The sequence below is a fragment of the Canis lupus genome, chromosome 8, assembly GCF_003254725.2.
Source record: "Canis lupus dingo isolate Sandy chromosome 8, ASM325472v2, whole genome shotgun sequence".
Classification (NCBI taxonomy): Eukaryota; Metazoa; Chordata; class Mammalia; order Carnivora; family Canidae; genus Canis; species Canis lupus.
Window position 1 is genome coordinate 50,026,379 of NC_064250.1, and position 11,315 is coordinate 50,037,693.

Here is an 11,315-nt window from a genome sequence, read left to right on the forward strand (position 1 = left end):
TCAATTATCACCACTTTCCGCAGCAGTAACCTGCACTAGCAGTTTGCAGTGTATCATCAGAGACTTTTGCCAAGCATTTACACACACACACACACACACACACACACACGCATGTACGTTCATGTGTACGGGTATATGGTGCCAGGGTCTTTGTTTTTCTTTGCTGTTACACAAATACTATCCTGTTGACTTTATTGGTCTGCAATTTTCTCCCTATTAACAGTATGTCCTGGACATTTTCTCATGTCAACATATATGGAGCATCCTTGTTTGTTTGTTTAAACTTCTGCATAATATAGCACATGGATATAACAGAGTGGACTCAATCACCCCCTTTGCACTCACACCCTCACTCCTGGTCCCAGTTGTTCCCTCAACTCTGGGGAGCATGAATTAAAAGGCTTCCATGGTACGTGGTGCCTCTGGATGATTCCAGAGGATGCCCTTCACATTCAGAATGCAGCAGTCCCTCCCATCCCCCATAAACAGATAAGGTGTCTCCAGTTTTTTTTTCCACACAGACGATTCTGCAGCCAGCATCCCTGCCCATGCCTCTTGGTACACATGTGTGAATTGTCCTCTAGGCGTTGCTACCTCTAGGCGGAGCGGGTGGGCAGGAGCGCGTGCGTCCTACATTTGACAGACCCTGCCATGATGTGGGAGGGTGGCTCACAGCCTCCTGTGCCCCGCCGGCCGCACCAGTCCCCCTAGCACACATCCATCATGTGGCTGCTGGCCGGCCAGCAGCTTCCAGGAAATCAATTGCAAAGACAGGCAATTGTCATCGGCTTGAACACTGGAAGCCATCCAGGGAGTAGATTCAATTGTAGGAGAAAATCATACTGGGCTCAAGACCGCTTGTAATGGAGACCCCATGGTGACCTTTCTGGAGAAGTTAAAAGAACACAGGCAGACATACTCTCATTCTTGAACATCTACCACCAGTCCAACTGCTGGGAGCACAGCCCTCTGCCCTTGGAGAAGCTGCTCCTAATTAGCAGCTGTGTGGGAAGGGCCCAGGCCACTGGTGTCCAGGCAAGGAGGCCGGCGGGGCCCCTGCTACCCTGGAGGGTGGACCTAGGTGACCATTGGGTCACAGTACCCGCCCCCTTCTGCTCACTGGAGACGCGATCTGGCGGCCAGGTGGCCATCCTCCAGTGACCACTCACTCTCCACCTCTTTCCCAGGCCAGGGTCCTCCAGCTAAATACAGCCCTCTCTCCCCCACCTGCACAAACAGGTGCAGGTACTGCTACCTTGTTCCTATTCTTCTTTTAAAGATTTTATTTATTTTTTTGAGAGAGAGAAAACAAGTGGGGGTAGGGGCAGAGGGTGAGGGAGAAGCAGACCGACCCCCACAACACCCTGATGCAGGGAGCCCACCACAGGGCTCCGTCTCAGGACCCTGAGATCAGGACTCAGCTGAAAGGCAGACACTGAACCGACTGAGCCACCCAGGCGTCCCTCCTCATTCTTATGATCCAGCCTGAGACCTTTGCCCTGCACCCCCAGGAGGAGGGGGCCTCTTCCAGCGCAGTAGGTAAGGGGGGGTGTGGTATGGACACATCCAACATCTTCCTTAACTGGAAGGGTGACCAGAGCCTTTACCTGATTCCAAAGGGGCTATGGTGCTAAGCTCCCCTCTAACTCCCTTCCCATTACTTCCTATCTCTATCCCAGCTACCCGCACCCAAGCCTGGCCCTATACCAAAAACTCAGCCATAGCTATGAACTTGGGGAAACGCACATTCATCTTCTGTGCACAGCTCTCCAGGCCCACTTACCTGATGATGATAAAAATAACTCTGGCTACCATCGCCTGGGTACTGGAGGTCTGACTTAATTTTCACAAACTCGATAAGGTAGGGCACCTGGGCAGCTCAGTGGTTGAGCATCTGCCTTCGGCTCAGGGCACGATCCCGGGGTTCTGGGATTGAGTCTTACATTGGGCTCCCCAAGGGGAGCCTGCTTCTCCCTCTGCCTATGTCTCTGCCTCTCTCTCTGTGTCTCTCATGAATAAATAAATAAAGTCTTAAAAATAAAAACCCAAAACTGGATAAGGTAGGTACCGCTCTGATTTACAACTAGGGAATTGGAAGCTCAGAGGTTAAATAACTTGATCCAGGCCACACAGCTGGTTAGTGCCAAAGCCAGAATTGGAAGCCAGGTCCTTGTCAGACTCCAGAGCCTGTGGGCTTAAGCACTTGTGCAAACTTGGCTCCTGCCTACTTCACTTGCATCCCCCCCTTCTGTGCAGCTTTGTCCTTGTTCATTTCCTGCCCCAACCCCTACCCCGGGGGTGGGGTGGGGGTGGGGAACGGGGCGGGGGGAGGGAGCTCTACTCCGTTAGGGGCTGGAGTGGTCAAGATCATCAAGATTCTGTTGGGAAAGCATGTCCTTTTTCTGCAACAGCTCTCTGCCCTGCTGTCTCCAGCCTGTCCCAGCTGCCCAAGGACCAACATCCAGGCCCAAGCCCCATGCGGGCGCCTGGCTCCTTTTTGCTGCCGAGAAGAGACAGGCAGAGTCACCAGGGCAAGTTCCAATCACCAGTCACCACCCCAGAGCCAGGAACACGAGAGATGAAGTACACTTACCTTCTGGTCCCCAAAAGATGTCATAGTATATTGTTCTGTTGAGAAAGACAACAAAGCAGGTTTTCTTTTCTTTTTCTTTTTAAAATTTTATTAACCTGTGTGTGTGTGTGTGTGTGTGTGTGAGAGAGAGAGAGAGAGAGAGAGAGAGAGTAGAGCAGCAGAGGGAGAGTCAGAGGCAGAGGGAGAAGCAAGCTCCCCACTTGAGCAGGGAGCCCGATGCAGGACTTGATCCCAGGACCCCGGGATCACAACCTGAGCAGAAGGCAGATGCTTAACCAACTGAGCCACCCAGGCACCCCAGGGTTTCTTTATTTTTTCTTTTCTTTTTTTTTTTTTAAGTAATCTCTCTGCCCAATGTGGAGCTTGCACTCACAACCCCAAGATCAAGAATTCGACCAACTGAACCAGCCAGGCACTCCACAAGGCAGGTTTTTAAGCAATGTACAGTACTGTACATTGCTTAAAACATTTTTTTTTTAGTAAGAAAACATGTTATTGACCAAACAAAAATATTCTCTATGTATCTAAGCATAGAAAAGGGATATTTGCCAAGACATTAACAAATGACTTTCGTTGTCTCCTCTTGGCTTATCTGTGTTTTCTAATTTTTTTTCAATGAACATAGATCATTCACATGATTTTTAAAAAGCAATAAAAACAAATCAATCCCAGGCTGGTTGTATGTCTCTGGGTCCCTGTCCCTACCTCCAACAGCTCTCCAAAAAAACCCACACTTCCAAGTCCTGGGCATTCCCTTCTCCTCCAGGGATTCCACCTCTCAGTAGGGGTGGGGGTCATCCTCCCTGCTCCAGGTCCACAGATGGGAGGTGTGAAGGCTGTTCCCCTCCCTAAACTCCTCGCTAACTGCCTTAGTCAAAAGCACAGTGCCTGGAGGAGAAGGCCCTCTCCCTCTCCTGCTGCCCTTTCACAGAGGAGGAAATGCTCCACTTTCTACTGCATTGTTTGCTTTTCAGGCCCAGGCCGACTTCCCTGAGGCCAGGCCGACTTCCCTGAGGCCAGGCCCTCCAGGTCAGGTGGATTGGAGCCTCAGGGCAAGTAGCTCCTCTGCTGAGAGGTGATTCTGCCAAAATGGAGAGAAAGGGGAAAGAAATCACAGAACTCCCAAACACTGATCATCAGAAAAGAAAGAATAGTGTCTTGGGATGGGGCTAGGCTGGCCCCTTCTAGAAGGCTCTGAGGAAGCGCGGAAGGAGATGGGAACAGAGCTTCCCAGGCATCTACTGTGTACACACAGTGGACCCTCCACAAACATGCTCTCGTCCCCTCAGAACAGCCTTCCCTTTGTGCAAGTGAGACACCTGGACCATAGCTTCTTGCATCTCTGGTGCTTCCCTTCCAATCAGAGTAGGCTTCTAAGAATGGTTCTAGGTGGAGAAATTCATGCTGTCTGGCAGCCTCTTCTCACCAGAGTTAGACACTTGCCCAGGCTCCCCAAGAACCCTCTGCTCAGGAGCAGGGCCTGGGAGCAAGCATTTTTCTGAGGGGCTGGCTTTGTGAGCACCCTAGTTTGAGGATGAATTGCTAATTCTATTGTTCCTGCCATTAAAAGAGCAGAAATCAGTAGGCAGCCTAAGGGAAAGGAGCAGAGGCCCTCCCATGGCTCCCTGAACTCTCATCTTCATTTTTTTTACAGCTGAACCCCTATCTTCATTTTTTTTTTTAATTTTTTTTTAATTTATGATAGTCACACAGAGAGAGAGAGAGAGAGGCAGAGACATAGGCAGAGGGAGACGCAGGCTCCATTCCCTGGGAGCCCGACATGGGATTCGATCCTGGGTCTCCAGGATCGCGCCCTGGGCCAAAGGCAGGCACTAAACCACTGCGCCACCCAGGGTTCCCTGAACCCCTATCTTCAAATCACATTCCCTGAGGTGGCCATCCCTAGGGACCCAGAAACCAGGCTCTTGTTCCCAACTGAGCCTTTTACACACACTGGACAAATGTAGGGTTGGCATACCTAATTGGGAGGCAGGAGGAGACCCTGGTACTCTTCTAGCTCTGTACCTCGTTACCTGGGTTCCCCCTAAGCGAGGTCACTCCTGGCCACCACATACCCTCCCTTCTATTCACACCTTGTTGTGGTGTCAAGAACGGTTTCAAAGGGTCTTGCTGAAGACTGCTCAGCCCCTGGTAATGTCTCTTCCCCGACTGGGAGTCTGCTCCTGAGTTCCAGGCCCTGAGCATCTTGGTTTGGCGGCGGGTAGCAGAAGCATGATTGTTAGCGACATCCTGTGGACCCAATGGGTAACTGCACTCACCTGGACGGAAGCCACAGGGTGACATCCAACTTTCCTCATTATGTGGAGAGGAGCTGATTGCAATTAATCACACTCATCACCTTGCACAGGGAGCTGTCTTAGAGCTGGGAAAGAATCTCTCCCCAAAGCAGAAAACAGCCTTCCAGCCACAAATTTCCATCAGCCTCCAATTTTATATCTGTTTCATGTAAATGTGTTCCTTTGCAAATATTGACCTGATAGAAGAGTCTGGTGGCCATGAAGGGACAGTAATGTCAATAATATTTATTCATAGAAAACAAACATCATGGACTATTTACTCTTCCCATGAATTTCATGTATTATCTCATCTAATCTTCCCGACAACCCAAGGAGTTAGGTGCCCTTCTCTCCATCTTTCAGATGAGGAATCAGCAGCTAGGAGCATAATGGGAAGTTAGGCTGCAAACCTGGGCAATCTGGCCTCAGACCCCATCCTCTTTAGCTACCACTCTTTGCAGCCTCACTGTTCCGTGTCTACCCCTCCTTGGTAAGCCCCTGAGGCTGGAGAAGATTCCAGTTCCTGGGGCACTGGCTTTAATCCTCAGACCGAATGCCCCTGAGTGAAGGGCAGGTGGACATGAGGGGTGTTAGGGTTTGACAGGTCGAGGTTGGAATCCCCACTCTGCCCCTCATTAGCTTTGTGACCTGGGGCTTGTTCTTGAATATTACTCTTCAGAACTGCTAAATGTGGGTCATAATCCCTTGCCTTGAAGGGTGCTGGGAAGATTAGAAATCACTTGCTGCTGAGTAGATGCTGCAGAAATGGTGGCTATTCTTACCTGCAAGGTGTACAAGTTGCCTTGGGAAAGACCAGCCTGGAAGATTCCTGTAGGTGGCAAAATCTGACCTAACCTTTCTAGAAAATACCAGTACGAAGGACTAGGACTGCAGAGGGCCAGGCTTCTCACCCTCAGGCTTTTCAGAATAAGTGGCTAATGTGTCATGGTTCAAAGGATCCCCAAAGGGAGGGACTTAGCCAAGTTGGCACACCAGACACAAGATCTGGGGACTTTGGGCTCCCATCTTTCCATAGAGACACTATCATCCAGACAACAGTGCCCCTGCAGGATTCAAGTCCCTGACTCCAAGTATCTGCAGAGACCCTGGTACCATGAACCAGTCTGTGAGCAGTTCAAGAAGTAGAACTCCAAGAGTGGAGAGCTGTGATGCTAGTTCCAGTGCTACCTCCCACTGCTCTGTGGACCTTCAAACTTAGTGCTCTTCCTGCCTTTACAGGATCCTACTGCTGAAGGCTCCTCTTCCTAGTGTCCCCATGCCCCCTCCTCCTCAGGCCTCTGCAAATGGGGGCAGTCTTCCTTGCCCATACCTGCCCACCAGCAGAGGGATGGCCATCATGGCGACTGGTCATGAACAGGACTGTTCACACCCATAGCCCCAGCCCCTAACACAGTGTCTGGCACAGGGAAGGTGCCCATTGGTAAAGGAATAACTGGGACACCTAACCACAAATGGTTGAAGAGCCATTGCTGGAAATGTCCCCAAAGAGAATGGCACTGCAGCCCCCAACCATTCCAAGTGATGTATGAGGACCCCACAGTGCAACTCTTCCTGTTTCAGGTTATAACAAGGCCCCAGTATAATGGATATCAGTATTTGTTATCTACTGGTGCATAAGGGATTACTTCAATACTTGGCAGCTTAAAATAATAATAATAAACATTGATCATCTCACAGTTTCTGTGAGCCAGGAACTGGGGAATGGCTTAACTGGGTGTTCTGATTCCATGTTTCTTAGGAGGTAGCAGTCAAATGTCAACTAGGATTGCAGCCATCTGAAGGCCTAACCGGGGCTGTAGGACCTGCTCTCTAAGGCTACTCACTCACATGGAGGCAGGTTGGTGCTGGCTGTTGACAGGCCTTGGTTCCTTGCCATGTGGACCTCTCCATAGGTCTGCTTGAGGATCTTCATGACATGGTGGCCTGCTTCCCTCAGGATGAGTGATTTGAGAGAGAGCAAGGAAGAGATGACAATGTTTCTTACGACTGCATTAGTTTCTTAGGGTTGCTATGACAAAGTATCACAAACAAGGAGGCTTAACACAACAGATACATCTACTCTCTCACAATTCTGGAAGCCAGAAGTGTGAGATCAAGGTTTCAGCAGGAAACACAATCCAAGACCAGAGTGGAGAGTCTGGATCTTAATTCTAGCTCTCCCACCAAAGGAGAGAATCCTTTCTCATCTCTTCCAGCTTCTGGTGGCCCCAGAATTTCCTCGGCTTGTGGCCCCCACAGGCCCATGCCAAGGGGATGCATGGCACTGGGGTTGGAGTGGGGCCCTGTCAGGGCTTCCCTGGGGCGAGATGCAGGCTGTGGGACAGAGATCCAGCCAGGGATCACTTTAAGCCCAGTAATGCCTCCTAAAGCGGTAAAGGGATCTTAGCAGGAAGAAGCTGGAAGGGCATGCTGGGTTGCCTAGGGGCTGAAGATGGAGTTGCAGGTGGCTTACCTGTAAAAGAGATGCAGAGATAGGAACCTCTGAAGAACCCAAGAGATGCCCCAGGAAACAGCTTTCACCATCTGCTGGGCCCAGAGCACACTGCAACTCTGCCATGAAAGAATTGCCCTATTCCCCTGGTCTCACTTCTTCTCCCCCCACCAGTCCTCCCACTGAGACCTTGGAAGCAACCAGCAAGGAAGGGGAGGCAGTCAGGTGAGAAAAAGACCAAAGCCTACTACAGCCCTGTTCCTGAACGCCATCAGCCCAACCACAGACCCTAGAGCAGGAGGAGGAAGATTTTTTTTCTCTGAAGGGAGATGAGTGTCATATCTATGACTGGATGCTTTTTTTACTTTTATTTTTAAAAGATTTTAGGGGGATCCCTGGGTGGCGCAGCGGTTTGGCGCCTGCCTTTGGCCCAGGGCGCGATCCTGGAGACCCGGGGTCGAATCCCACATTGGGCTCCCGGTGCATGGAGCCTGCTTCTCCCTCTGCCTGTGTCTCTGCGCCTCTCTCTCTCTCTCTCTGTGACTATCATAAATAAATAAAAATAAAAAAAAAATAAAAAAAAAGATTTTATTTATTTATTCATGCGAGACACAGAGAAGCAGAGAGACACAGACAGAGGGAGAAGCAGGCTCCCCACTGCCTGATGTGGGACTCAGTCCCAGGACCCTGGGATCATGACCTGAGCCACCCAGGCTACACTGGATGCTTCTTTAAAAAAAGAGAGACAGAGAGAGAGATTTTGTTTTTAAGTAATCTCTATACCCAACATGGGGCTCGAACTCAAAACCCAGAGATGAAGTTGCACGCACCACCCCACTGAGCCAGGCAGGTGCCCCTGTGACTGGAGGCTTTAATCTCTAAATGGATCAAATATTTTTTTCTGTGACAGAAAATGACCTTACCTGAGCCTGAACAGAAGGGGCGCATCTCCCTTGCTGAACAGCTCACGTGGACAGCGAGGGGCAACCATCGAGGGGCGTTGTGATTACATCCCACATCTGAGGGATTGGCTTCGTCCGACTCAACCTCTCAACCTTTCTCGAGGGAAGTTGGGTCTTCCATTCCCCACCCTCCACCTCCGACGACAGAACCCTTGGCCCACAGGGAGGTTCCTGACAAAAATTTCATCTCAGCTTTTGTCCAAAAGTGAAGAATGTTTACTGCTTTTTCCCTTCCTATCTGTCTGGAAATGACACCAAGAACAACAAACAAAAAGGGACTCCTTGTCCCCAGCAAAACACCCACACCCTCTGAATTCTTCACCCTGTCTTGGCCTGACTTCACCCCTGGAGGGGGAGGCGAGGCCTGAGGTCCGCAGGCTGCATGTGGTGGAGGCAAGGTTCCTGGGTGGATACAGCTCCGCCTGGAAACCAGAGCTGTTTTTCGAAAGCTTTGTGCAGTCAACTGAGTGGGGGAGGGGTCCCGGCAAAGCCTGATTGAACACCAGGGGGGACATTTCCGCTAAAAAACAAAAACAAAAACAAAAACAAAAACAACAACTCAATTCCCCAGGGTTGTTGGAGCTGTGGTCTGATCAGTGCTTTAAGGGTCTTATTTGTTAGTATTGGGAAAAAAGAATAAGGTTGCCTCTGAGCCCCCCGATTGTCAGTGTCCTTGCAGCAAGGTTGGGTAGCTCGGTCCCTTTTTGGGAGGCCGGCTTGTAAAGAAGGGCAGGCCTTGGACAGAAGGCGCCAGGACCAGGTGGGAGCTGGGTTTCTGCAGAGCCCAGGGTCTTCAGAGCACTGGTCTGCTGAGCAGACACCCACCAGGAAGCTCTTAGAAAGGACCCAGCTGAGCTGAGGCGTGGGCTGGAATGCTAGGGCGATATGCGCCTGGGAAACCAAGGCATTCCACAATCAGGGCTTCTAGAAAAGCCAGCACAGAGGATTCAGGGAGTAGAGACCCCTGGTTCTTCACATTTCAGTAAAAAGCATTTATCATGCTAAGGATAACAGTGGTATTTCAGACCTAAACAAGCCTTGTTTTTTCAGTCTGTTGGAGAGAGGGCTCCAACACTCTTTAAAAGGTGCTAGGCCTTAAATAAAATTTCTTTGTCACAGGCCTCCCATTTCTCACTCTCAGGTGCCAAGAAGCACTCATAACCCCCACCGGGCAATGGCTGGCCTCTTGGATCAGTTTCCCAAAGAGCTTAATCATGACCAAGTTGCAGTCACTCTGCCTGGAGCTGGCAAGCCCTGGAGGGTCTCGGGGTGAGGCCTCCCCTGGTGAGAACACAGCTCTTTCAGGGAGCTCAGTTTCCCAAGCGTGTTTGGACTAGGGAGTAATTCCAGAGTGTCTGAACTCAGCATGGGGCTAGTGGGACTTCTCAACCTCGGCAGTGCACTGACGACATTTTCGGCTAGATGATTCTTTGTTGTGGGGGCGACCCTGTGCATTGTAGGGTGTTTAGGATGTGGCCTCCACCCACAAGATGTCAGTAGCATCCCCTCCCTCCCCCTTCCCTCTCACTGTGGCAATCAAAACTGTCTCTAGACATTGCCAAATATTCCTGGGGGATGAAGCCATTCCTGGTTGAGAACCACTGGTTAGAAGCAGTGCCCATTCAGCAATTAGACAGCTATGGAGATCCAGGGCAGAGCTAGGCTACACAGATCCCAAGAGAATTTTCCTCACTCTACATCATTGTATCAATACTCTCTTGGTTGCACTAAGTGACCGAAAATTCAACTCTAAGTGACTTACAAGGGGATGGATATCATCTCTTGTAACTGAGAAGACCAGGGACTTTGGCATAGTGCTGGATCAGGCCTAGTTTGACCCAGGAACTCAAACAATATTACTGGAATTTGGTTTTATCTTTATCTCTTGACTTTGCTCTTCCTCCTCTTCTCTTAGCATAGGGGCAAGACGGCTGCCAGTGTTCCAGTCCTGTATGTTCCTGGTTTGAGACTTGTGGAGGAAAAAATGCCAAGTATTTTTCTTTAAGATTTTATTTATTTATTGGAGAGAGAGAGTGAGCAAGGGAGAGAGAGAGAGAGAGCATGAACAGGGGAAGGGGGAGAGGGAGAAGCAGGCTCCTCACCGAGCAGGAGAGCCTGATGTGGGGCTTGATCCCAGGACCCTGGGATCATGACCTGAGCTGAAGGCAGACGCTTAACTAACTGAGCCACCCAGGTGCCCCATCAAGTGTTTTTCTTTATGCATTCCTAGCAAAAGTTTCATTGCAGTTTATTGCTCTGATTTGGTCAAGGGTCCATCACCAAGCAACACAACCAAGTTTTCTTCATGTTCTAATATCTCTGAAATTCACTATGTCGTTGGCTGTACAGTGCTCAGTAGGGACCACTTTAAGTCAGGCCCCAGGAAGATATATGCATGGGGCTCCTGTCTGTATAACAAACTAACTTAGAATCAATGCATTACAAAATGCATAAGTCCATATATAGTATAGTGATTTATCAATGAAGATTTAGAGTAATGTGTAGAGAAGACCTGCTTAGGTGTTTGTTTATTGTCCGATCGATGCACATGAAGGTTCCCTGTGGCCGGGCGCCATCTCTTCGTGTTGAGACCCAGAAACCATCTTTTCATAATTTCATCTCAGCCACTATGAGAAAGAAATAGCCACAGCATCACGTTGATTAAACACTGGGCACCTAATCGTATCTTTTAAGAACACTTGTGCCAATGCTCTGCTTCAGCCTTGACCTGCTTTTGTCACTGACTGTTGATTGCTTGATGCTTATTGAGGCTTTCCTCTCCTTTCTGGAAATTGCATATTGGGTAGAAGTAACATTCTGCGTTCATTTGATAGAGATCTCATGTACTTCCAGCCCCAGACACCTCATTGGCCAAAGCTAATGTTGAATCAAGAGGGATTTTTTTAAAAGATTTTATTTATTTGGGGATCCCTGGGTGGCTCAGAGGTTTAGCATCTGCCTTTGGCCCATGGTGCGATCCTGGAGTCCCGGGATCGAATCCCACATCAGGC

The 11,315-nt window shown here is 49.7% G+C and overlaps 1 long non-coding RNA gene across 2 annotated transcripts; it reads right to left on the reverse strand.

Moving 5' to 3' along the window:
- Positions 1–175: 175 nt before the first annotated feature.
- LOC112657544 (uncharacterized) lies at positions 176–8,565 on the reverse strand. 2 transcript variants are annotated; one of them, XR_004818251.2, is made up of 5 exons: positions 8,266–8,565; positions 7,364–7,461; positions 6,739–6,837; positions 2,594–2,628; positions 176–886 (listed from the first exon to the last, which is right to left on the reverse strand). It is a non-coding gene; the product is annotated as an uncharacterized LOC112657544 (long non-coding RNA). The 2 variants fall into 2 exon arrangements; XR_003135099.3 differs by having other exon boundaries at positions 6,739–6,919.
- Positions 8,566–11,315: the final 2,750 nt, after the last annotated feature.